Source organism: Somniosus microcephalus, chromosome 10 (genome assembly GCF_052327205.1).
Source record: "Somniosus microcephalus isolate GS21.2 chromosome 10, FLI_Smic_1.0, whole genome shotgun sequence".
NCBI classification, from domain to species: domain Eukaryota; kingdom Metazoa; phylum Chordata; class Chondrichthyes; order Squaliformes; family Somniosidae; genus Somniosus; species Somniosus microcephalus.
The window spans coordinates 75510712-75537645 of record NC_140996.1 but is presented as its reverse complement, the minus strand read 5'-3'; positions in this window follow the sequence as shown (position 1 = coordinate 75537645).

Genomic DNA, 26934 nt, shown 5'->3' with positions numbered 1-26934 from the left:
CTTCCTGACATCACCCATCTCCCTCATATGCTTATCTAGCCTCCCCTTAAATGCATCTAAACTATTTTCCTCAACTACTCACTGTAGTAGTGAGTTTCACATTCTCACCACCCTCTGGGTAAAGAAGTTTCTTCTGAATTCCCTATTGGATTTGTTAGTGACTATCTTATATTTATGGCCTCTAGTTATTCTCTTCCCTACAACTGAAAACATTCTCTCTGTATCTACTCTATCAAAATCTTTCATAATTTTAAAGACGTCTATTAGGTCACCCCTCAGCCTTCTTTTTTCAAGCGAAAAGAGTCCCAGCCTGTTCATCCTTTCCTGATAGGTATACCCTCACGTTTCTGGTATCATCCTTGTAAATCTTCTCTGCACCCTCTCCAGTGCCTCTATATCCTTTCTATAATATGGCAACCAGAATTGTACACAGAACTCCAAGTGTGGTCGAAACAAGGTTCGATACAAGTTTAGCATAACTTGACTACTTTTTAATTCTATCCTTCTAGAAATAAACCCTAGTGCTTGGTTTGCTTTTTTATGACCTTGTTAGCCACATGTCACGACTTTTAGCGATTTGTGTATTGTAGGGGGTTTTGCACAGGCGTGTTCGGGTCAGTCAGCTTTGCCTCTGACTACCTTCCTTGAGCGGTGCGAATCGCTCGCCCCCTGGGTTCTGGACTTAGATACAGGCAGCGATACAGAGAAGACTCGAGTAGACAGGTGGTTGGATGCAAACAAAACCAAGATTTTATTGAAGAGCAAAAACTTGATACAATCTTCTGGAAAATTATTAGTGTACACTTATACAGGCAAAAATTACAAGAGAGTCATAATAATACTTATACTTGTACAGGGAATGGGGAACACACGGCACAGCGAGGGAAAACAATTATCTTAACAATCCCCTTATCTTTATCCCACCCCCTATACCTAACTAGGTTAATCTATGAGGGGTCAGAATTCATGCTCACCAATAAAAAGGGTTTGTTAGACTCAAAACAGCGGTTGGGTTCGGGGTTCGCTCTTGGTGCTCTCTGGAGCCTGCCGTCATCACGTGGGCTCCGGGTGCTGCAAGGGCATTGTCCACGTTCGAGTACCCCAAAGTTACAGTCTCTGCTTGGGTAGTTTACCTTGCAGGGATGATTCTTCGCCGACAGCTTGAGTTTGCACGAAGATACTCGCAGGTCGGCTGAGGCTGAAGGCCCGATAATTCGAAGCCTACCCTCAGTTGGCCTTCCCTAAGTGGTCTTCCTCCTCCTCCCCTCGTCGTGTCCCGCTTCGCCTGGCCTGAATTGCCCGTGTTCGCCCGACCCGGTGTTGGGGCGAGTCCGGATGGAGTTGGAGAGGGCACGGGCAAAGGCCAGGGGGTAAGCGCGGGACAGGGGAAAGAGCGGCAGCCACGAGGGTGAGGGGCCGAAGGACCGGGGAGTGGTGATACCGACAGCAGCTGAGCAGCAGTCTTCTTCTTCCAATGACTACCCCTTGCTACCTGGGGGCCTTCAATTATACCTTCATCGAAAAACCTTATCTGCCCACCAAATCAGGTTAGTTCTTTGTTTTATTTTTGGCGGGCTAGTTAAAATAATGGCAGCAATCTATACTGACAGGTTTTTAGATGGCCGGTAATTGCATCTACCGCCCCGATAATTGACTCGTATTGTCCTGAAAGTCCTTGATGGGCTTGTCCAGCCTCGATGGATGTGTTTAATCTGTTTCCAATTATGTATGCAGACTGTTTGATGACTTTAACTGTAGGCCTCATTGAATTCAGATCTGCCTCTAATTCGGCCTAATACATAATTCACAGTTTGTCTGGGTTCCAAATCACAAAGTTCCTTTCACAGGAAACCTGCAGCCTTAGTTTTGATTTACCTCAAACAGCCTGAGTTGCAGAATCCATTTTGGAGACCCGCAGGCTTTCTGCCACGAGGCACGGATGCCATCTTGGGTACCCTTTTTAATTTCAAAGAAATGTCCACGCAGGGTCCCTTTTTATCGATAATAACCTTCGGGGAAATGTACAAATTTTGCGAATCTTACATTATTTGTACTCCGAGATCCCTTTGTTCCTCTACCCCTCCCAGACTCACCACTCCAAGTAATAAGTGACCTCCTATGCTTCCTACCAAAATGTAATACCTCACATTTATCTGTGTTGAAATTAATTTGCCAATTATATGCCCAGTCTGAAGTTTATTAATGTCCTCCTGTAATTTGTTGCTGTTCTCCTCAGTATTGACTATCCCCCCAATTTGGTGTCATCTTAAACACTTCAATTAGGTCATCCCTTAATCTTCTAGACTCAAGGGAATACAAACCAAGTCTATGCAACCTGTCCTCATAATTTGACCCTTTTAGTCCCGATACCATTCTGGTGAATTTGCACTGCACTCGCTCCAAGGCCAACATATCCTTTTTGAGGTGCGGTGCCCAGAACTGAGTACAGTACTCCAAATGGGGTCTCATCAGAGCTTTGTACAACTGTAGCATAACTTCCACCTCTTTGTATTCCAGCCCCCTAGAGATAAAGGCTAACATCCCAGCAGCCTTATAAAAAAATGTTCTGTCTGACCACTCGTTTTTAGCAATTCCTGTACATGGTCCTCTATGTTGTCTCCGTGTGTTAATGGAGACACGGAATGCAGGAGTTGGTTTAACAGGTTTTACTGAACAAAGTCTGGAGGTGAACTAAAAGATACAAGACGCTATACAGGCTTATATACCCGAGTGGTCACTACCGGTATTACAGTACACAGGGGCTCTTAAAGGTACATACACTACAATTCCTCCCCTTTTTGATAATTAGTACATAACATTTTAAGTAATCATTAATTAACATGTTTACAAGAACAATAATCTGCACATTTGCTGCAGTTAATCAATTATAAGTCAGTCTCTCTGGAGGCTTCCTGACTCGGTCCGGATAACGCCTCGGTGGTGTAGTAGTTTTCGGTGGTGTAGTAGGTTCTTTTGGCAAGGTCGATTCGGCTTGAATGCCAGTGTCGGGTTCATCTGGTTCCAGTATCACCGGATCGGAGGTAGATACTATGGGTATCTCTGCTTCATCATTAGGCGTATAGAGTTGTGGTGTAGGTTGTCCCTTTTCAGATGACTCTATGATCTGGTCAGCATGGCGCCTTATTATGCTTTCTCCAATGTCCACGGCATACATCAGCGGTCCTAGTCGTGTGCAAAAAGTTCCAGGCTGCCATTTCTCGGTACGGTAGTCCCGGGCCAAAACTTGTTGACCTATCAGGAAGGTTCTAGTTGGCCTTTCATTCATGCCTTGAAATTGCCGGTTCTCTACGTCCCTTCTGATGTTTGGCTTGATCAAATCCAGCCGGCATCTTAGTCTTCTATTGAAAAACATCATGGCGGGAGTTTGGTTTGTAACCACATGTGTTGCATTCCTGTACGCAAACAAGAAGTTATCTACCTTATGTTGTAGATTTATGTCTTCATTACCCATGGCCTTTATGGCCTTCTTGAAGGTCTGGACAAATCTTTCAGCTAATCCATTGGTGGCGGGATGGTATGGGGCGGACGTGTAATGCTTAACACCATTGTTTTTTAAGAACTTCCTGAATTCTTCGGACACAAATTGCGGTCCATTATCAGAACAGATCTGTTCAGGCAGCCCATTCCTGGCAAATATGGTCCTTAATACTGTGATGGTTTTTTCCGTGGTGGTGGAGGACATCTTTATTACCTCCGGCCACTTGGAGTGTGCATCAACCGCGATTAAGAACATTGAGTACATAAATGGACCAGCAAAGTGGATGTGTACCCTTTGCCATGGAGATGAGGGCCACTCCCATGGATGTAGAGGGGCTTGTGGTGGGGCGTTTTGGACCTTCTGGCATCCTAGACAGCTCTTGGTCATTTCTTCGATGTCTCCATCGATACCTGGCCACCACACAAACGCTCTGGCTAGGTTCTTCATTTTCACTCTACCCAGATGCCCCTCGTGAAGCTCCTTTAGCAGTTTGTCCTGGAGTTTGGGTGGAATCACCACTCTGGATCCACACATCAAGGTGCCTCGGCACACTGACAGCTGTTCTCTTCTTTGCGAGAATGCTGGCAACAGTGGTTCACCATGTGCTGGCCATCCCTTCACCGTTAAATCGTAGACTCGTGAGAGAGTCAGGTCATTTCTCGGTTCCTTTTCAATGGTAGAATTTGTTACTGGTAGACATTCCACTATGGTTGAGTGGAACATCTCCACTGGGTCCACTGTAGGTGCCTCTTCTACCGTTGGCAAAGTTAGGCGCGATAAACCGTCAGCATTCCCATGCTGTTTTGATCCTTTGTATTCTATGTCATATTGGTGTGCCCCTAGGAAAAGGGACCACCTCTGTAGCCTTTGCGCTGTCATAATGGGAACGCCCTTTTTAGGGTTGAATATGGAGACGAGGGGTTGATGGTCAGTCAACAAGGTAAATTTTTGTCCGTGTAGGTAATGGTTGAATTTCATCACTCCCCACACCAGGCTGAGTGCTTCCCTGTCGATCTGGGCATAGTTACGCTCAGCTGAGTTCATTGAGCGTGATGCAAAAGCTATCGGCCGCTCCGAGCCATCAGGGAATCTATGCGATAATACTGCTCCTACGCCATAAGGGGATGCATCACACGCCAGTCTGATTGGCAGTGATGGGCTGTAATGAGCCAACACTTCCTTGGACGTGATCAAGCCTTTGCATTTATGGAAGGCACGTTTACAGTCTTCGCTCCATTTACAAATTACTCCCGTTTGTAGCAGTGCGTTAAGAGGGTGCAGAACAGTTGACAAGTTCGGTAAAAAATTTATGATAGTAATTTATCAATCCCAGAAACGACCTTAATTGTGAGACATTTTCAGGTGCTGGGGCTTTTATGACCGCTTCAATTTTTTCAGGTGACTTATGCAACCCTTTTTCGTTAATTATATGGCCACAATATATTTGTTTCTGGAAAAATTCGCACTTGGGGCGATTTGCTCGTAGGCCCCGTTCTCTCAGCCTAGTGAGCACCTGCTCCAAATTGGCAAGGTGCTCGTTGTCGTTTTCTCCTGTTACAAGGATGTCGTCTAGGTAGCATTGAGTCCCCGGAATCCCTTGCAGGACTTGCTCCATAGCTCTTTGCCAGATAGCTGGAGCTGATGCTACTCTGAAAACCAGTCGATTGTACTGGTACAGGCCTTTGTGTGTGTTTATCGTGAGATACTTTTTAGTGGCCTCCTCAACCTCCATCTGTAGATATGCCTGTGCCAAGTCAATTTTGGTGAAACGTTTCCCTCCAGATAGTGAGGCGAAAATATCTTCTATCCTCGGAAGAGGATACTGTACCGTGTGAAGGACCGGGTTTACAGTCACCTTGAAGTCCCCACAGATGCGAATTTTTCTCTGTTCTTCAGATTTATCATTATTCAACGTTTTTCTTCATGACCGGGATGATGGGTGTTGCCCACTCGCTCCAATCTACCTTGGATAACACGCCTGCCTTTTCCAAATTCTCCAGCTCTGCCTCGACTGCTGGACGAATTGCGTATGGCACCGGCCTTGCCTTAAAAAACTTGGGAATTGCCGTATCTTCCACTTTTATTGAGGCGGTGACGCCTTTCAAGGTTCCTAGTTCCTGTTGAAACACTTCTTTGGCGTTGGCCAAGATGTCTTTTAATCGTTCAAGTATGACGTCACCATCATTTTTTTTCTTACTGGTCACCGTCAGTGCCTGAATGGAGTGCCAGTCTAAACGTATCTTCCTGATCCATTCACGTCCCAACAGCGGTGGACCACCATCTTGCAGAACGTATAAATACAACTTCTGTATTTCCTTGCTGTTGTATACAACAGGCACCCTTATTTTCCCTCTGGGGTATACTTTCTGCCCCGTATATGTCTTCAAGATAATAGATGTGTCTTTCAAAGGTATATGCGGAAATAGCCGCTCGTAATCCCGTCGACTTATGACGGTCAGAGCTGATCCTGTATCTTGCTCCATTTTAACTGGGGACCCCGCTATCGTGAGGGTAACCCAAATGGTCTGGTAATCTTCTTTGGCAATTACATTATGTAATTTGAGACAGCTTAGTCTCTTGTTTCCGGAGCAGCTATCGCTCTTCTGGTCTTCGGAGCTACTGTCCGTCATCATTTGTACCTTTCTGTACTTTTCCTTATTGATTTTCTTTCTGTCAGTGGATTTTTTGTTTCCAGATCGGCATACACGTGCAATGTGTCCCATCTTTCCGCATTGCCTGCATGCTTTGTCCTTGAACCAGCAATCCCTCTGGTCATGGGTGGATCTGCCGCAGCGATAACATCTCTCAAAACCCCGTGTCATTTCATGGATGCCGAAGTCCTGTGGCTTTTGCTGTATCTCTGCAGCTCCTCTTGCTGCTGCTTCGTATGATACAGCCATACTGAAAGCCTTGTCCAGTGTTAAATCTTTTTCAGAAAGTAGCCTTTTCTGTGTTCCTTCACTTAGGAGACCGCAGACGAATTTGTCTCGTAGAGAATCTGCCAGTCCTGCCCCGAATTGGCAGTGCTTTGACAGCTTTCTTAATTCGGTGAGGTAATCAGCGTTACTTTCATTCTTGTGCTGATTCCTCCTGAAGAATTTGAATCGTTCCGCTATCAGCAGCGGTGTTGGGTTTAAGTGCTCCTGTAGGGTATCAACAATCTCCTTAAAATTCTTGTCCATCGGTTTGGCTGGAGTGATTAAGTTTCGTAACAGCCCGTATGTCCTTGCGCCCATCAGATTTAGAAGTACCGATGCCTTTTTATCATCCTCTACTTCATTCGCTGTGCAATATACCTCCACTCTTTCCACATATGTGGTCCAATCCTCTATATTACTATCGAAAGCAGTAATATTGCCAGTCTTAGGCATCCTGAAAATCAAAAATGGCGCCTACCGCGCTTTCCTTTCTTCCCTGCCGAGAAAAAAATGGCGCCTCCCGCGCTTTCCCGCCGCTGCCGCTGCTGACAATGCTGTTCTCTGCGGTTTTTATTTACACAGATATTTTTAGTAGTTGGAGACTCATTCCCGCCGGACTCTCTGGGACTTTTCCCTCCCTCTGCTTGGTCCGAACACCGACCTGCTTTGCAGCGCCGGCCGTCTCCCGAGTGCTCCACCCTCCGTCTCTGTTTGCCTCCGCCTTCCGACTCGCTGCTCGGCCCCGCTGCAGAGCCACCCGATCGAGCCCCAGCCCGCCGCCCAGGAAGGATTAGTGCAGTACCTGCCACCAGCCCGGCTAGCTGGTGAAACCACAGTTTTTTTTGTTTTTTTTTCTTCGACCTTCGTCTGAGGAATCGATCTCCTTGAGGTGCTGCCGAATTGCAGGTAAGTCCGTTTCCAATTCGTCGCCACTGTTGTATCCGTGTGTTAATGGAGACACGGAATGCAGGAGTTGGTTTAACAGGTGTTTACTGAACAAAGTCTGGAGGTGAACTAAAAGATACAAGACGCTACACAGGCTTATATACCCGAGTGGTCACTACCGGTATTACAGTACACAGGGGCTCTTAAAGGTACATACACTACACTCTAAATCTCTCTGCTCCTGTTAACTCCAAAGTGGATGACTTCAGATTTCCCAACACTGAATATCATCTGCTACAGTTTTGCCCACTCACTTAATTTATCAATCTTGGGGGGTCAATAACCAGGGGGCATAGTTTCAAGGTAAGGGGCAGGAGGTTTAGAGGGGATTTGAGGATAAACTTTTTCACCCAGAGGGTGGTTGGAATCTGAAACTCACTGCCTGAAAGGGTGGTAGAGGCAGGAACCCTCACAACATTCAAGAAGCATTTAGATGAGCACTTGAAATGCCATAGCATACAAGGCTATGGGCCAAGTGCTGGAAAATGGGATTAGAAAAGACAGGGCTTGATGGGCGGCGCGGACATGATGAGCCGAAGGGCCTCTTTCTGTGCTACAACTCTATGACTCTATGACTCCTCCACAGTTCCTAGCTTCTCACCATTTAGAAAATACTCTGATCTATCTTTGTTAAATCCAAAGTGGATAACTTCAGATTTCCCAACTCTGAACACCATCTGCTACAGTTTTGTCCACTTACTTAATCTATCCATCTCCCTTTTCAACTTTCTGCTCCCTTCTACATTACTTACTGTGCCACCTAACTTAGTGTCGTCAGGAAGCTTGGATATACGGCTCTCTATTCCTTCATCAAAATATAGTGAAAAGCTGAGGCCCCAGTACAGATCCCTGGGGACACCACCAGTCACATCCTGCCAACTGGAGTCCAGGCCCATTCTACTCTCTGTCTCCTAACTCCTAACCAATTCCCCACCCATGTCAATATGATCCTTTTTGCTTAAACTTCTGACTGCTAGCACCTCTCTACCAACCTGTGTTTCTGTTCACTCATCTGCTTTCGTTCCATCACAGTCAGATTCCATAAAGTGGGCTGCACATGATCCCATCTGAACATAAGAATGAAACAACTTGTATGTATATAGCGTCTTTCACAACCTCAGGACATTGCAACGCACTTTACAGCCAATTAATACTTTTTGAAGTGTAGACACTGTTGTAATGTAGAAAATGTTGAAATGTAGTCATTTGTGGATCTGTGGAATCAGATGATTAGCATGGATCCCGCTGAGCCCCTGTCAGAGGCGAGCCACCACAATCAGAAGAGGAAATCTAATAGTAATGGCCAAGGGCTATGATGCCTTCTGGCTGCTGTCCAAAGCAGCAGCCAGAAGGCTTCCAGCCCTGAAGATCATATCCCTGGTACAATAAAAGAAGGTACATACCATATGGTGGACTTTAACAGTGGGAAAGGTAGCATAGTGATTATGTTACTGGACTAGTAATCCCGAGGCCTGGACTAATAATCCCAGAGACGTGAGTTCAAATCCCACCACAGCTGGTGTGGAATTTAAATTCAGTTACTTAAATAAATCTGGAATATAAAACTAGTATCAGTAATGGCGGCCATGAAACTACCGGATTGTTGTAAAAACCCATCTGTTTCACTAATGGCCTTTAAGGAAGGAAATCTGCTGACCTGGTTAGGCCTATATGTGACTCCAGACCCACAGCAATGTGGTTGACTTTTAACTGCCCTCTGAAATGGCTTAGCAAGCCACTCAGTTGTAACAAACCACTACAAGAAACAAAAGTAAGAATAAAACCGGACAGACCACCCAGCATCGAACTCGGCACTGGCAACAGCACAACTAGCCCAGTCAACTCTGCAAAGTCCTCTTCACTAACATCAGGAGACTTGTGCCAGGTGGTGAGAGAACCAACACAAGGGAAAGACCTCATCCTCACCAATCTATCTGTTGCAGATGCATCTGTCCATGACAGTATTGGTAGCAGTGACCACCCGCACAGTTCCTTGTGGAGATGAAGTCCCGTCTTCACACTGAGGACACATTCCATCGTGTTGTGTGACATTACCACCGTGCTAAATGGGATGGATTCAGAACAGAACTAGCAGCTCAAAACTGGGCATCCATGAGGTGCTGTGGGCCATCAGCAGCAGCAGAATTGTATTCCACCACAATCTGTAACCTCATGGTCTGGCATATCCCTCACTCTAACATTAACATCAAGCCAGGTGACCAACCCTGGTTCAATGGGGATTGTAGAAGAGTATGCCAGGAGCAGCACCAGGCATAACTAAAAATGAGGTGCCAACCTGGAGAATCTGCAGCACAGGACTAAATGAATGCTAAAATGCGGAAGCAACACGCTATAGACAGGGCTAAGTAATCCCACAATCAACGGATCAGATCAAAGCTCTGCAGTCCTGCCACATCCAGTCGTGAATGGTGGTGGACCATTAAACAACCGATGGGAGGAGGAGACTCCATAAACACCCCCATCCTCAATGATGGAGGAGCCCAGCATGCGAGTGCAAAAGACAAGGCTGAAGCATTTGCAACCATCTTCAGCTGGAAGTGTCGAGTGGATGATCCATATCGGACTCCTCCTGAGGTCTACAGAATCCAGTCTTCAGCCAATTCAATTCACTCCATGTGATCTCAAGAAACGGCTGAGCACACTGGATGCAGCAAAGGCTATGGGCTCTGACAACATCCCGGCTGTCGTGCTGAAAACTTGCGCTCCAGAGCTAGCTGTGCCCTCCAGCCAAGCTGTCCCAGTACAGCTACAACACTGGTATCTACCCAACATTGTGGAAAACTGCCCAGGTATGTCTTGTCCACAAAAAAACGGACAAATCCAATCCGGCCAATTACCACCCCATCAGTCTGCTCTCAATCATCAGCAAAGTGATGGAAGGTGTTGTCAACAGTGCTATCAAGCAGCACTTACTCACCAATAACCTGCTCACTGATACAAAAAGAAAATACTGCCGATGCTGGAAATCTGAAATACAAACAGAAAATGCTGGAGATACTGAGCAGGTCAGGCAGCATCTGTGAAGAGAGAAACAGAGTTAATGGGCCAGAAATTCCAGGCCAGAAGCGTGAGTGCGGTCGGCTTACTCACGCTTCTGGCCGTTGGAAATGCCGGCGTTCAGCATGAACAGCGCATGCGGGGAACGCCGGCATTTCCAGACCTCGAGCGCGTGCGACTGCACAGGCAGCGCTTGCGCAGTGAACTTCATGGATTTCATTAATCCGTGAGGTTAAGTCCTTAGAAGTTATACTGAAAAAAAGCAAGTGTAAAGTGGTTCATTGGCTGCGGAGGAAGATATATTTTATCGTGGAGCTTTTGAAATGCAATATTTTTGTTTGGGAAAGGGAGGGAAGTTATTTTAAGAAATTTTAAGTAAGTTTTAAAGTTAAAAAAAATTTTTTTTAAAGGGTTTTCAGAACGGTAGGTAGAAGGAGCAATTGTGGCTGTGTGAATGGAATGTGAGAATGAGTTATGTATGTATGTCCACATATATTCCTTTACGTATATGTATGTATGTTTCATATTCCTTTACTATGAATGTATGTTTTTAATTATGATTTTCCAATAAGTTACTTTCTCTGAAAGTCATAATTAAATAATACATTCATACACATAAGTAAAGGAATATATACATAACACGCAAAGGAATATATACAGACATACATACTTTCAGAAGCTCCACGATAAGAAATATCTTCCTCCGCAGCCTCTGTAGCAACTGTACCCATGCTTTTTTCATGTGTAAGTTGTAATGACTGGACCTCACTGAAAGCATTAATGAAAGCGGCGAATTATACTGCGCACGCGCTGCATGTGCAGTTGCACGCGTTCTGCCTCTGAACCCCTTCATTCAGAGGACAGGAAATGCCGGTTTTCCCCACATGCACTGTGCATGCTGAAAACCGGCATTTCATCCGGCCAGATGCGTAAGTACCCCGACCGTACTAGCGCATTTGGAAGGGAATTATTGGGCCAACATTTTACATGTCAATAAAATAAAAAATTTAACACTTGCACGACTTGCCCCCTCGCATCTGCGACTGAGGGTCCAAGGAGGTGCATTGCGCAAGAGGTCATCATCGGACGTATCCTCACACTGTTCCCTTTGGGGAACTGTATGAAGTGGTGGAAGGATTTATGGCCGTGATTAACGCTCATTCCGTGACCGTAACCATCTTTGAACCAGCCATTAGGGTGGTTAGTCCTATGGCGGGAGGGTTTTACGGGCTCCCACAACCCATCTGAGGGGGGGGGTGCCACCAACACCCACGGACGCAAGTATCCCGCTGGATGTCCACCCAGAATTTAAAGTTGGAGCTCCGACTCCACTTGCCGGGACTGTCTGGAGTGGGGTTCAAAACCCTACTCCTTCTGGCCCAGCGGAGGGGATGCTTACTGCTACGCAAAAGGCCCACTCCGCACAAAAGGTGACACCCATACGTTTCCTGCGCCTTTTCCCTCCCCGTGACTGGAGCCCTATGCTGCCATTTCACGTTGCTAATCGGATTGGGCATTTGTCATAGCGGTAGGATCCCCACCGCTGGGCCAGATCAGGGTAGGGTTTCGAACCCCGCTCCAGACAGTCCCGGCAAGTGGAGTCGGAGCTCCGGCTCTAAATTCTGGGTTGACATCCAGTGGGATATTTGCGTCCGTTGATGTGGGTGGCCCCCCCTCCTTGTATAGCTTGTGGGAGCCCGTAAAACCCTCCCGCCATAGGACTAACCGCCCTAATGGCTGGTTCAAAGATGGTTACGGTCACGGAATGAGCGTTAATCACGGCCATAAATCCTTCCACCACTTCATACAGTTCCCCAAAGGGAACAGTGTGAAGACACGTATGACGACGACATTGCTAAATAAATAAATGGAATTTAAAAAATTCTTTTAGGGCTTTTAAAAGTCTTTAAATTGCTTTAATTCTCTTTAAAACTACTTCAGATTACTCAAAATAATGTAAACATTTTAAAAATTTTATAAAAGTTACCAAAATCTTGAAAAAACTTCCAAAAACCTATTTAAACTGCTGCTTTGCATGTAAAAAAGCAAAGCAGCTTGACAGAAACATTGGGGGCATGTCCAGTGAAACTGAGACCTCAAGGGGCGTGTCTCACTTACACTGCACGCTCCTGGGTCCGCACTGGCTGCACTCCTGGGCGGCGTGACGTCATACGCTGCCCGGGATTCTTGTTTCAGTTTCTGGAAGTGCAGGCGTCCCTGGAGCTGATCGGCAGGAACGCGGGGTAAGTGCAAATACGGGGCTTGCACGCGCTGCAAGCCCCGTTCTGGAATTTCTGGCCCAATGTTTCAGGTCGATGACCTTTTGTCAGAACTGGAAAAAAGCAGGAAATAGAACAGATTTTTAAGCAAGTGTAGGGGCTGGGAAAGAGGGGAAGGGATGAAAGGACAAAAGGGAAGGTCTGTGATAGGATAGAAGGCAGTAGAGGTTAAGAGACATTAAGAGATATTCAAGGCAAAAGGAGAATGTAATGGGACAGGTTAAGAAACAAAGGATGGCTCTAGATGAAGTGTAAATTGGGCTGGCAGAATGAAAGCTGTCTTAATTACTGGTATGTGTGCATACATTTTAAAAATGTATTCATTTTAAAATTTCAGTTTCAAGGAATGATACATTTGAGTGACACGACCTCTGAGTGATGCTGTGTGCAGCAAGTTGCATACCTCAGAAAGCCACGGGGAAGAGCAGCACGCAATGTCAATAGAAAACCCTTGGAATAATATGGTATTTTCGATGATTACTTTTCATAGCCAATTGCTTAAACTTTCTATACACATAAATGCTATTTGTTTAGTTCCTGTAATTTTCTCTCTAAAGTGATTAAATAGTTGAATATCGACCACTTACTGTATACTTCAATATTTTATTTTCAAACTATGCCACATAAAGCAACTTAAACTCATCAGTCATATGTACCTGTTAATGTGATTTTGAAACAGAATAGTTTGAATTGTTTGAATGCACGCCCACTAGGTTATGATGATATTATTGTAGACATGAGGGGGGTGATTTTCATTCAGAAGTCGGGAAGGAGGCGGGACTACAACTTTCGGGGTTGTAGTCTCGCCTCCTTTGAGATGCGGTCAATCCACGCGATTTTAACTTGATTGACCTTGTTGAGCCCGCCCAGCGGGCTCAGCAGGCCAATTAAAGGCCACCCAGCAACAGGTGACATCACAGACTGAAATTTCATCTGTCAAGACGTTTTGTCAGATGAAATATCAGTGTTTCACAGCTGTTTGAAGCTGTCAAACACTAACAGTCTCACTTCTAACCTGAGTCCTTCTACACAGACTCAGCTAGAAATCTCACCAGCACAGAAAGCTACAGGCTGTCACTTTTGACAGTTCGCAGCCATTCTGCTTTCTGTGTCGATTAGATGATGGACTCCTGAAACCTAGAGGAAGGAAGGCTGAAAAGATAAGTACAAGTAATTTAAAATTCTTTACACACTTTAGACACACCAAACACACTTACCTTTGCACTCATGCACCCATCACTCACCTGAATACCGACATCTCGACCCCTCCAAGTCCTACAACCCGACGGCCCGACTCCTCTAACTTGGCGTGGTTTGGAGCCGTCGGGAATCCCACACTTCAAGCTTTAAAATAGGGATTAGGCTAAAAACTGCTTGTTAACTACCTGTTAACAGGCAGTTAATTGGCACTAATCCCTTCCTGCCTCGGATAAGCGGGTCCCAGTGCGGGGTGGGTACAGGCCTCCTTTGAAACTTACATGGATATGGGTTGGGGGCGGGATGGTGTTGGGACCCCTGAATTTGGGACGTTAACCCCCCGCATGCCTCCAATCCCGACCCCGAGATCTCTCTGAAGCCAAAATACTATATCTTGCACATCAGCTATTCTGCCGCAGCTTAGCGCAGTCTACCAGCGATATCTTCTGAGATCAGAGATCATTTGATCTGTGTGGGAGCTTAAAACCTTCGCAGTTCTTCATTTTCTTGACGCTGAAAGGCTATTGATCTCTTCTACACTGGTTACCTTTGGGATTTATTGCACAGTGCCAGTTTCTTTAAGTTTTTAGAGCTGATAGTTCTAAACATTTATTGTGTTTAAGAAAACTGCATTCAGATAGCCGCACATCCACGGACATCTATTTTAACTGAACAATAGATACTGAGCTTAGCTTCCTGGGCATCAATGGCAATCCATAAACCCATTTAACTAGAAATCTACAGGATCCTACAAAAGATTCATGCTTATAAAAACTGGCTGCTGATAAAATAATACAAATATCCATTTAAAGATGTGCTGGTTGATTGGTGTTTTGCAATTAACTTCACAGCTGTACATTAAAGGACTGACAACTGCAATAAACTGGTACAGGTATATGCACGTTCACATGCATAGCACTGCCTATTAGAATTGCAATTATACAAAATGCACCACGTAAATATTGTGGCAACAAGAGCAGTTCAGAGGCTAGGTATTCTGCGGCAAGTGTCTCACCTCCTGACTCCCCAAAGCCTTTCCACCACCTACAAGGTACAAGTAAGGAGTGTGATGGAATACTCTCCACTTGCCTGGATGAGTACAGCTCCAACAACACTTAAGAAGCTCGACACCACCCAAGACAAAGCAGCCCGCTTGATTGGCACCCCCTCTACCACCTTAAACATCCACTCCCTCCACCACCAGCGTACCGTGGCTGCAGTGTGTACCATCTACAAGATACACTGCAGCAACTTGCCAAGGCTTCTTCGGCATCACCTCCCAAACTCGGGACCTCTTCCACCTAGAAGGACAAAGGCAGCAGACGCATGGGAAGACCATCACCTCCAAGTTCCCCTCCAAGTCACACATCATCCTGACTTAGAAGTATATCACTGATCCTTCATCGTCGCTGGGTCAAAATCCTGGAACTCCCTACCTAACAGCACTGTGGGAGTACCATCACCACACGGACTGCAGCGGTTCAAGAAGGCAGCTCACCACCACCTTCTCAAGGGAAATTAGGGATGGGCAATAAATGCTGGCTTTGTCAGCGACGCCCACATCCCATAAAGACAAATTTTTATAAAACCACCTTAAGAAGCATTGATACTATGGGCGAGACTTTCAACTGCGGTGGGGGTGTAAAACGGGCTGTAGTGAATCAGCCACCCATTATACACAGTGCCCAAGTTTCATTTCCATTGACGTTAATGGAATTGGAGTATAACTAGCAGCTGATCCACTACCACCTGTTTTACACCCCCATCGAAGTTGAAATTTTCACCCTCTGTGTTCAGGAGAGGTAATAGCCTAGATTTTCTGATTGGCGGCATTTTAACTTTGGCATTGAACCTTTTATTTTAAACAGGTTAAAATAATACCGATCTGAGCACAGTTTTGGTCTCCTTATCTAAGGAAGGATATACTTGCCTTGGAGGTGGTGCAATGAAGGTTCACTAGATTGATTCCTGGGATGAGAGTGCTGTTCTATGGTGAGAGATTGTGTAGAATGGGCCTATATGTAATGTATGTAATGTATATATACCTTAAGGGAGAGAACTACTTTTTACAGCTCCTGTATACTGTAGTACCAGCAGTGACCACACCTGTATATAAACCCTGAGTAGTGATCTGTACAGTTAGCTCTAGAGTAACCCTCATTCAGTAAACACCTGTTGAATCGTTCCCTGCAGTCTGTTGTCTGATTATTGAAGGACACAACATTAAGATACATGGACCTAACACTATACTCTCTGGAGTTTAGAAGAATGAGAGGTGATCTCACTGAAACATACAAGATTCTGAAGGGCATTGACAGGGTAGATGCTGAGAGGTTGTTTCCCCTGGCTGGAATGTCTAGAACTAGGGGGTATTGTCTCAGGCTAAGGGGTAGGCCATTTAAGACCGAGATGAGGAGGAATTTCTTCACTCAGAGGGTTGTGAATCTTTGGAATTCTCTGCCCCAGAGGGCTGTGAATGCTGAGTCTATGGGCTCAATTTTGCCATGGGGCGGGCTGGGGGCGTGTCAGGTATTTTTCGAGTCCTGAACCTGACTCCAGTGTGATGTGAGAAAAAAGTGCGATTTTCCCCTAATTGGGCAATTGATTTCCAGCGTGTGGGAACTCTGGCCCAATTAGTCTTTCCATCCTGAAAGTCGTCTCCGATGATGTCATCAGTGCTGCTGGATTTAAGGCCTGCAAGCAGCCTTGCTTCTTCTGGGGACTGCAAACTTTATGCCCATTGCCGTGATCGCTTCATTCAGCAATTATGTCCAGCAGTAGGCCAAAGTGTGCTCCACAGTTCGATGACGCCACCCTGCAAGTTCTGGTGGAGGGAGCAAGAGCAAATAAGGAGGTGCTCTTCCCTTCCTCAGGGAGAAAGAAGCCTCCCCAGCAGACTAAAGCTGTGTGTATGCAAGTGGCCCAGCAGGTCAACTCTACGTCTATGTGCCGCAGAACTTGTCTGCAGTGCAGGAAGAGGTTTCATGACCTTCTGCGCACAGGAAAAGTGAGTATGACTTTCCCATCACCCTCAATCTGATCCCCATCGCCTCTCCTCACCAGCACTCTGCTTTGCCAACCTCTTCCTCCACATCCCACTTGACACTTACATCCCTGCACCCTTACCCATTCCCTCTCTCTCTATGGTCGCATTCACTTAACTATTCGACCATGCAGCCCTCACACTCTCTATCACTGTGATGCAATGACAACTTACAACACATAGGGAGGGCCCTGGAATCTCTACACTCACTCCTTCATTCTCACTCAAACTCCACTTGTGTTGCTCATTGCAGTAAAAGAGAGCCCACAATAAGAGGGAAAGAGCAAGGACAGGAGGAGGGCCACCCTCATTAGCCCAGCTCACCACCTCAGAGGAGGCGGCCCTGGAAATTGCCGGTGTAAGGGGGGCATCCTTTACCTGGTTTACGGTAATTTACCTTCCTTTACCTGGTTTACAGTAATTTACCTGGTCAAGCAGCCTTTTTATCCACTGCACTGTGACCAATACCAATCAGCGGTTTCGAATCGCTAAACCCACCCTTCCAGTTCTGACTGGAGGAACTTATAATTAATGATATATTAAAAATGGACAAATGGTTTGGATGCAAGAAAGTCAAACTTTATTAACTAAATAAACTACACCACATGATCAATGTAATCACGGTAAAATTGATTAGATAGGGGAGAAAAAACGGGCATAACGAGGGAAAACGACTAAAATGACAATTCTAACGAAATCCCACTTTACTCCCCACCCCTATGCCTATCCTAAGTTGCCTTGTGGAAGGTCAGAAAAATATATGCTCACCGCTATAATGCCAGCTCCGTGTCCCACGAGATCTTTACTGTCCTGAAGTAAAGAAACACCCCAGTGTTTTAAAAGTAAACTGCTGGTGTTCTTACTTCTTCAGACAGACTCCCATGCTGTAGAGGGCACACAGAGGCAAGCCAGAGAGAGAGAGAGAGGCCTCCGAGAAGCTATCTCTATATATCCCAATTTTGGGGCCAAAATGTTCTCGCCCACATCCGGAGTTTTCTGGGCTAAAACAAAGGGATCCAAACCGTCCACTTGTCTGGGATGGGTTTGAATAAAGTTGCCATTGTCTGCGATGGCTGTCGATAAAACTGCAGGGGTTTTGAATGTGTCTTCATTCATCCTGATGGGTTTGAATGGGGTTGCCATTGTCTGTGATGGCTGTCGATAAAACTGCAGGGGTTTTGAATGTGTCTTCATTCTGGGGCTGAAATGTTCCCGCCCACATCCGGAGTTTTCTGGGCTAAAACAAAGGGATCCAAACCGTCCCCATTGTCTAGTAATGGGTGATTCAAACCCATTCATTCTTAAACTGTTCCTTTTCTTAGTTTAAAAAGTCTCTTCCATAGTTTAGGTGTGTTTCATTGTGTGTGATGGGTTTTGAATGGAGTTGGATTACTATGTAAACAGAAACCCATTCTGTTGTGGTCATTGAAACCGCAGTCAAGTGGTTTTAATCCCTTGTGCAAACATCCTTGTAAATAAACATCGATTGTCTCTGGAGGGAGGGGGAAACTCCCCTTTTGATTGACAGAATTTGACTGCCAACTTTGATCCTCCCCCTTTTCACAGACATACACGAGCTGCTTCCAAGCCCTTTGTCCTTGGCCATGCTTTGCTGACGGCCATTTTTATCCCTGGGCAATTTACCAAAATCAAGGGTACAATTTTTAATAAAAATGTACTGTCTTAAGGTGTACGATTTTTTAACAAAGTTCTTTGATTCCGGTGTTGTCCAAGTGCTGCTTAGCTCTCGGGCTCCTTAACGCAGCCTTTTGCAGTTCTGGGCACGTTTTAAAACATTGTCCAACCCAGAGACAATTTAAATCACACAAAGTCTTTGTCCACGATGTGGATTAATATTTCCCGATCTTCGGGGGCTGAGGGGATTTTGCGAACCCCTACACCGGGATCAAGGAGGATTCCCAAGTCGTGGACGGACAGGCAGGTGCATCACAGCAAGCTGGTGACAGAATACTTTGGCATCTCTCTCACTGACATTGCATGAGTCACTGATAATGAATCTGATGCTCTAACAGATTGACTTATGAGCATCTGCACTATTCAATGTTCATGTAACCTTGACCTCACATCTCTAACTCTTTCCTTTACTCCCCCACCGGACCATCGACAGCCCCCTTCCCCACTGTCCAGGAGGAAGAGCCTGAGCTTCCAGACACCTCAGAGGAAGCTGCGACCTCTGAGGGCGCTGCGATAGCAGAATTAAGCGCACATATCACCAGCGCAGACACTCACACCTCGGTGGGACCTTCGGGACATAGAGTAGAGTTGTCACCTGGTGTATCACAGCTCACAAGTGAGCATCAGTAGATGGTGGAGACAGGGACAGCAGTGGAGAGTCCTCGTCAAAGGGTGCAGGACGCTCCCAGCTCGGCTCCGCTGCATGTCGACCCTGTGCCTCTGGGTCCATCCAGAAGGAGAGCGGTGCTGGAACTCCAGGAACAGGTGCAGGAGTCTCTGGCAGGTTTTGTCTCCAGGGTCGCTGCGAGTTTGGAGCGAATGGAGGAGTCCATCGCTAACATGAGCAGAGCCTTTGTGGAGGCGTTGGCGCATGAACGCATCACCACAGAAAGGATGGCAACCTCCGTGGAAAGGATGACTACCTTCATGGTAAGGCTGGCTACCGTAGTGGAGAGGATGGCAATGATAGAGGAGAGGATGGCTACATCCAAGGTAGAGCTTAGTCGCCAGGGTATGGAAAACATGGTAACTGTTCAGAATAGACTGACATCTCTTGAGGAGCGATGGTCAGCTATTGAGCAAACAAACCAGACCTTCATGCAAGTCCTCGGGAGTAGGACTTCCAGTACAGAAACAGGTCCTCATGGCCCCCTGAAGTGCAGTAAGGTGCTGTCAAGCCACTTGCTAGCTCTGAAGTGGGGCTGACCCATGAGAGGGATGTTGGTGGCAGACAACAATAAGTGGGTGCTCCTCTCCAAGCGCTCACACGACCATGCCACTGCAAAGCCCTCATTCAGAGCCCCACCAGAGTCCCCACCCAACTGAGATCGGCGTCACAACCCCTGCACAGCCGTAGGAGCAGCAGACTGTTGCCGAGCCCTCACAGGTTCGCAACCCCAGAGGACGCCTGCCAAAGGTGTCGAGACAGGAGCATCTAGAAAGTGAGCAAGGGGCCTCCACATCTGCTGAAGCCACAGGAGAAGCACCACGTAGGAGCACGCGTAAGAGGAAGATACTGCACAAGTAGTCACAAGGGTAGTCATTTGGGTGTAATGTTATGTTTAATTTTGAAAAGCCATCAGTTGTTTATTGTCATTAAAAATTCTGATGGCAAACTGTTGCAGTTGTGGCGTGTGTCATTTCGCTAATGGGACTTCCACGTTGAGGGCTTAGGATGACTTACAATTGTCAGTATGGTGGTCAGAGTGATAGGAATCTGTAGGTTCTTGGCCATTGTCGATGGTCTGATAAGAAGGTGCGAGGCAAAAGTGTTTGATTGTACAGGCTAAGCAAATCTGGCCAAGATGAGTACGTGCCTTGCATCCCGGGCAACAATGTGCTCGCATGCTGCTGCCGCTGGTCGATGTGCCTCTGCAAGCTGTTCGTTGTTGCTCTCCTCCTCCTCTTTCTCCTCCTCATCTGATGAGCCACTTGTTCCTCAGGCATCTGCAAGCCACGATGCAGTGCCATGTTGTGAAGTGCACAGAAAACCACGACCATTCTGGAGACCCTGGCTGCTGATCCATCAAGGCATCTGAAGCGCATCTTCAGCAAGCCGATGGTTTGCTCGATTATGGATCTGGTGGAAATGTGGCTAGACTTGCAGCGCTCCTCAGCTTCGGTGGATGGGCTCCTCAATGGCATCATTAGCCACGTCTTCAGGGGATAGCCCTTGTCTCCGAGTAGCCGTCCGAAAAGTTGGTCTGGCTGACTGAAGAGCGGAGGCACGCTAGACTGGCGCAGGATGAAGGAGTCATGGCAACTGCCAGGGTACTTGGCACAAACATGCAAAATTTCCTTCTTGTGGTCACACACCAGCTGTACATGGAGGGAGTGGGAGCCCTTGCGGTTGACAAAAATACCTGGATTGTGATGGGGTGCCTTAAGGTCAACGATGCCCTGCACCCTTGGAAAGCCTGCCAGATTGTCGAACCCAACCGCATGCGCAGTTACACTGGCTTGATCCTTGGAGAAATTGATGTAATTGTGCATGATGGCAAGGAGGGCATCGGTTACCTGCGTGATGCCAGTGTGTGCGGCCGCCTGGGAGACGCCGCTGATGTCTGCTGCTGATCTCTGGAATGAGCCTGAAGCAAAATTGTTGAGTGCGGTGGTGACTTTGACGTCCACTGATAAGGGGTGTCCATATGCTCCTCTGGGCTCCAGGTCTTGCTGCAGCATTGCACAGATGTCACCCACTACCTCTCGTGAAAGTCAGAGCCGCCTTTGGCACTGCTGCTCAGTCATGTTGAAGTAGCAAATCCTCTGTCTGTAGACCCTGTTTTGGGGGTATCTCCTGCGCCGACGTGCTTCCATGTGCTGGCGCCTTCTGGCCTGTGCAGCTTCAGGTGGGTGAGCAGCAGCTTGGAGCTCCTATTGTTGCTCCTGCAGTTGGTACAGCTGTTGGTCAGGGTTCTGCTGCTGCCGCTGTTGGTCTTCATCCGAACCTGATGATCAGGAGGAAAGGAAATAAATAGTTCCCATTCTTCTGGCATATACCTCAGTTGAGGAAGTGCTCATTCAAGATGGAGAGAGGGGTTTCCCAGGAGGTCACACTTGGGCGTCAGACTCCAAACTTCCACAACAATGAGTAGGCCTGATAAAGGTTCCCCCTAGACTTGAGACAACAAAGTTCTGCCACCTGCAAATGATGATTGGTGAAAACTCCTTTTTAATGGTGGAGCTGCAGCTGTTAGTAAGCAATCCACTTGTGAGGCCACCAGGATTCACTGGCGTGTTCCAGAGGAGCCGTGCAGCACATGGGAAAAGTCGGAAAATCAGAAAGGCCTCTCAAAATGGGATTATAGAGGCAATTAAGTGGTTGTTAAGGGCCTTAAGGGCCTATCCCACTGGAAACAGGGTCAGAAAACTCGCATGTGGGAAAATTTCTCGGAGGCAGGATGGAGGCGGGATCAGGCCCGCATGCCATTTTTTGCGATTTTACCACCTCACACGCCTCCAGTCCCGCCTCCTCGGGCCTGGCAACATTGAGCCCTTTGAGCCTATTCAAGGTTGAGATAGATAGATTTTTGGACTCTAGGGAATCAAGGGATATGGAAATCGGGCGGGAAAGTGGATTTGAGGTCGATGATCAGCCATGATCTTATTGAATGGTGGAGCAGGCTAGAGGGGCCGTATGGCCTACTCCTGCTCCTATTTCTTATGTTCTTATGAATATCTAGACTTTCGGTTTTATATTATATATATATAGGGCCAGAACTTCGAGTCCTCACGGGTGAGTACGCGCTGGAAACTCATACGTAGGCCCAACGAAAGTGCCGGTTTTGTGCATGCACTGCACATGCGCGGGAAACCGGAACTTCCGTTCCTTTAAAGGAAGGGGTTTAGAGGTCAAACGCGTGCGCCAGAGAGGCAGCGCGTACGCTTGGAACTTCCGTTTTTTTTGCAGGTTTTTCCGGGAGGGTAAGTCTACAGCAGCTACGCTTATAAAAAGCAGTCGCAAAGCCTGCTTTTAACAAGGTAAGTGGTGAATTAAGTAAAATTAAAACATTTTTTCCACAGGTTTATTATTTTTAAATACTTTAAAGAAAGGTAAGTTTATTTTTAGCCCCATTAGAAACTGTAATTAATTTTTTCAAAAATTTTAATTATTGTTTAAAATAGTTATTTTTTGTAATTTATAGTTATTTTAAAAATGTGATTTAAAAAAAATGTATTTGAAGTTTTAGTTATGTTTTGGGGCTGAATTGTATTCATAGATTCCCTGCTACCATTGGCTCTCCATGGCCCACGTGATCCCAGGGGACGCTTCGAACTAACTGCGCCCCTGGAATACGCAAGCACTGCGCGCCGGCAGTTGGAGCAGACCCGGGATCGGAATCCCACGCGGGCCCACAGCACAATGGCCGGCGCGCTAGGTAAGTGCAGGTCGGAGGCTTTCACCTGCGGGAAGCCTCCGACCCGAATATATTTTCTCAGATTTCACCCCTTTTTACTGCTGTCTTGAACACAGTGGCTCATAGAGGCCAATCTTCCTCTTCAGCATTTGGCCATAAGGCAGCAAAGCAGAATTGGCATATGGTCTTCTGAGCTCACTTTTCCCATCTACAAGATGCACTGCAGCAACTCGCCAAAGCTCCTTCAACAGCACCTTCCAAACCCGCGACCTCTACCACTTAGAAGGACAAGGGCAGCAGACACATGGGAACATCACCACCTACAAGTTCCCCTCCAAGCCACACACCATCCTGACTTGGACCTGTATCGCCGTTCCTTCACTGTCGCTGGGCCAAAATCCTGGAACTCCCTTTCTAACAGCATTGTGGGTGCACCTACACCATATGGACTGCAGCGGTTCAGGAAGGCGGCTCACCACCATCTTCTCAAGGGCAATTAGGGATGGGCACTAAATGCAGGCCTAGCCAGCCAGTGACACCCACATCCCATCAATGAATTTAAAAAAAAATACACCCTCCAGTCATGTGATGCTATGTGTCTAAGAGCTAACGAGGAAAATCTACCTCACACTGTGGAATGGTTCCATGGTTGGCAATAGCCCCTCATTCAAGTTGCCATGGCTCAGTTGTTAGCACCCTTGCCTCTGAGTCAGATGGTTGTGGGTTCAAGTCCCACTCCAGACACTTGAGCACAAAAATCTAGGTTGACCCTCCAGTGCAGTGTTGAGGGAGTGCTGCACTGTCAGAGGTGCCATCTTTCAGATGAGACGCTAAACCGCGGCCCTGTCTGCTCTCTCAAGTTGACGTATAAGAACCCATGGCATTATTTCAAGGAAGAGCAGAGCAGTTATCCAATACTTATCCCTCAATCAACATCACTAAAACAGATTATGTGGTCATTATCACATTGCAGTTTGTTGGAGCTTGCTGTGTAAAATTGGCAGCCATGTTTCCTGCATTATAACAGTGACTACACTTCAAAAAAAAGTACTTCATTGGCTGTAAAGCGCTTTGGGACGCCCAGTGGTCGAGAAAACTGTTATATAAATACAAGTCTTTCTTTTCTCTTTATTGGTTCAGCCAAAACATCAAAGACAAGGGGCAGGATTTTCATTAGGCCGTGGAGGCGGGACTGGAGGTGTGTGGGGGGTTAAAATCTCGAAGTTGGGGGGCACGAACCCATCCCGCCCCCAACCCGCCTCCATGCCAGTTTCAAAGGAGGCGGATACCCGACCTGTGCTGGGAGCCACCTCCCCGAGGTGGGAAGGGGATTAGTGCGAATTAACTGCCTGTTAACAGGTAGTTAACAGGCAGTTTTTAGCCTAATCCCTATTTTTATTGCTGAAGTGTGGGATTCCCAACGGCTCCAAACCACGCCAAGTTAGCGAGACGGACCGTCGGGCTGAAGGGCTTGGAGAGTTCGAGATGTCCGGTGATCAGGTGAGTGATGTGTGCATGAGTTCAGAGGTAAATGTGTTTGGTGTGTGTAAAGTGTTTAAAGAAGTTGTACTTACATTTACTTACCTTTACAGCCTTCCTTCCTTTAGGTCTCGGGAGTCCCTCATCTCACCAGCACAGAAAGCAGAATGGCCGCGAGCTGTCAAAAGTTGCAGCATTCAGCTTTCTGTTCTGGGAGATCTCTAAATCAGCCTGAGAGGAAGGAATTAACTTGGAGTACAGATTGTCAGTGTTTGACAGCTTCAAACAGCTGTCAAACGCTGATATTTCATCTGTCAAAAGCTTTTGGCTCCCCAATCAAAATCCAGTCCAAGATGTTCCACTCTGTGTCGGATCAATTATCTCCCTATCAACCTCCTCCCAGTCATCAAAGAGATGGAACGACTCATCAATAGCGTCATCAAGTGACACCAACTCACCAACGGCCTGCTCCCTGATGCTCAGTTCAGGTTCCATCAGAAATTTGGCTAATGTGAAGGTCCTACCAAATTTAACGGCAGACCCTCATTTGAATTTTTCTTCGTTTCAGAATTTCGAAGCTGGCTGGCTGTTGGGCAGGAAGGCCTGTTCTGGAAGGCCGCAGCTGTAAAATCAAAAGTCTGTTAAAATTTGAGGCACACGTCCTCATTAGCATATTTAAATACTGGCCCGCCTCTTGAGAGCAGGTAAGTCGCCCACCCAACAACCATTCTCCACTAAAATTGGAAGTGGGTGCTTTCAATGCTGGTTGGGGGTCAAGTTTCAGATTTTTGAAATTTTAAGCTACACCCCCGCCATCCACCCAGCCCCTCTCCCGCCCATCATGAGGGGTTAGAATTCCCCCTAACTCCTCTGATAATGAAGTATTCCATCCCAGCCTATAGCTTCACCTGCATAATATCAAGGCCTGGGCTTTCAAGTGACAGGTAACAGTCATGAGAGGCAATGACCACCTCAAACAAGGGAAAGCCCAGTCATCTCCCCTTGACCTTCAATAATACCATCATCTATGAGCCCTCCACCAGCAACATCTTAGTGACCAGAAGTTTAACTGGACCAGCCATATCAAGACTGTGGCTACAAGAGCAGGGCAGAGACTCGGTACTGTGACAAATGGCACACCTCCTGATCCCTCAAAGCCTCTCCACCATCTAGAAGGCTCAAATCATGAATTTGATGACATACTCACCACTCGTCTGGATGGGTGCATCCTCAACAGCAATGAAGAAGCTCAGGATCATCCAGGACAGAGCAGTTTGCTTGATCAGTGACCCTGTTCCAAGTTCCCCTCTTAAGTCACACACCCCAGACTACGATATGTATCATCATTCCTTTGTTGCCATTGGGTCAGTATCCTGGAATTCAATTTCAATTCAATTCAAATCGCTTTATTGGCATGACAAGGTACATCTTATGTTGCCAAAGCATCGAAAAACATTCATGGTTGAACACATAAACACAGATCTATCCATACAGTGTATAAACAGATATATCCCTGAGTGTATAAATATACATTCATATAATTTGTATATACTCTTTTCTTATATTTAGTGGTTGTCCCTCTGTTTATGGCAAGCTGTAACATAGTATGCCGCTAAGGTTACACAATTTCTCTCTTCCCCTAGTGGTATGGGAGTTTTTGGTCGTCATTCAAATTTCTGAATTCCGGGCATATTTTTGTGAATTTTGGGTAGAAATTCTCCCTTATGCCCTGATATTTTCTACAAGCTGTGAGGAAGTGCATCTCTGTCTCCACCACTCCCTGACTGCAGTGAGAGCATATCCTGTCCTCTCTTGGTAGCCGGGTCTGCCTGTGTCTACCTTTTTCGATCGCCAGGCTATGTTCACTAAGTCTGTACATTGTCAAGGTTTTTCTCAGTTTGCTATCCTTTACCATGGTCAGGTAATCAACCATGTTGTATTGTCTGTTTAGGGCCAAGTAGCAATTCCCTACCCAAATCTATTGTGGCAGCACCTTCACTACATGCTCTGCAACAGTTCAGGGAGAAAGCCCCCCCAGCTTCTTCACAGGGCAATCATTGGCCTTCCCAGCATCAGCCAAATCTGGAGAACAAATATTTAAACATTTACAGAAAAAAATCCAAAAAACCTAAACCAATAATCAAAGTGCTCCAAGTTGAGCCTTGAGCTTGTCACACAGGATTAGATACCTCTGAATGAAAACATTCTCAGGGATTTACAACACCATACAGGCAACAGGTATGTATTTTATGTAGAACAGGTTCAGTTATTATGAGTTGTAGAACTATGGACTTGAGCACAGATGCTCTGATTTTAACCCGGGGTGAGCAGTGATGTGAGGCCCGGGCCATTTTAACTCTCAGGCCTCATTTAAATACACCAGGCCCAAGTCCCGCTTGAACCCAGTGTCAAGGACATCAGGTTGGCGGGAGTCAGTCGAGCACAGCAGGAGGCTGCAGCCAGAGACTCACAGGAACGGTTCTTGGCAAGTTAAGTGAAGAGG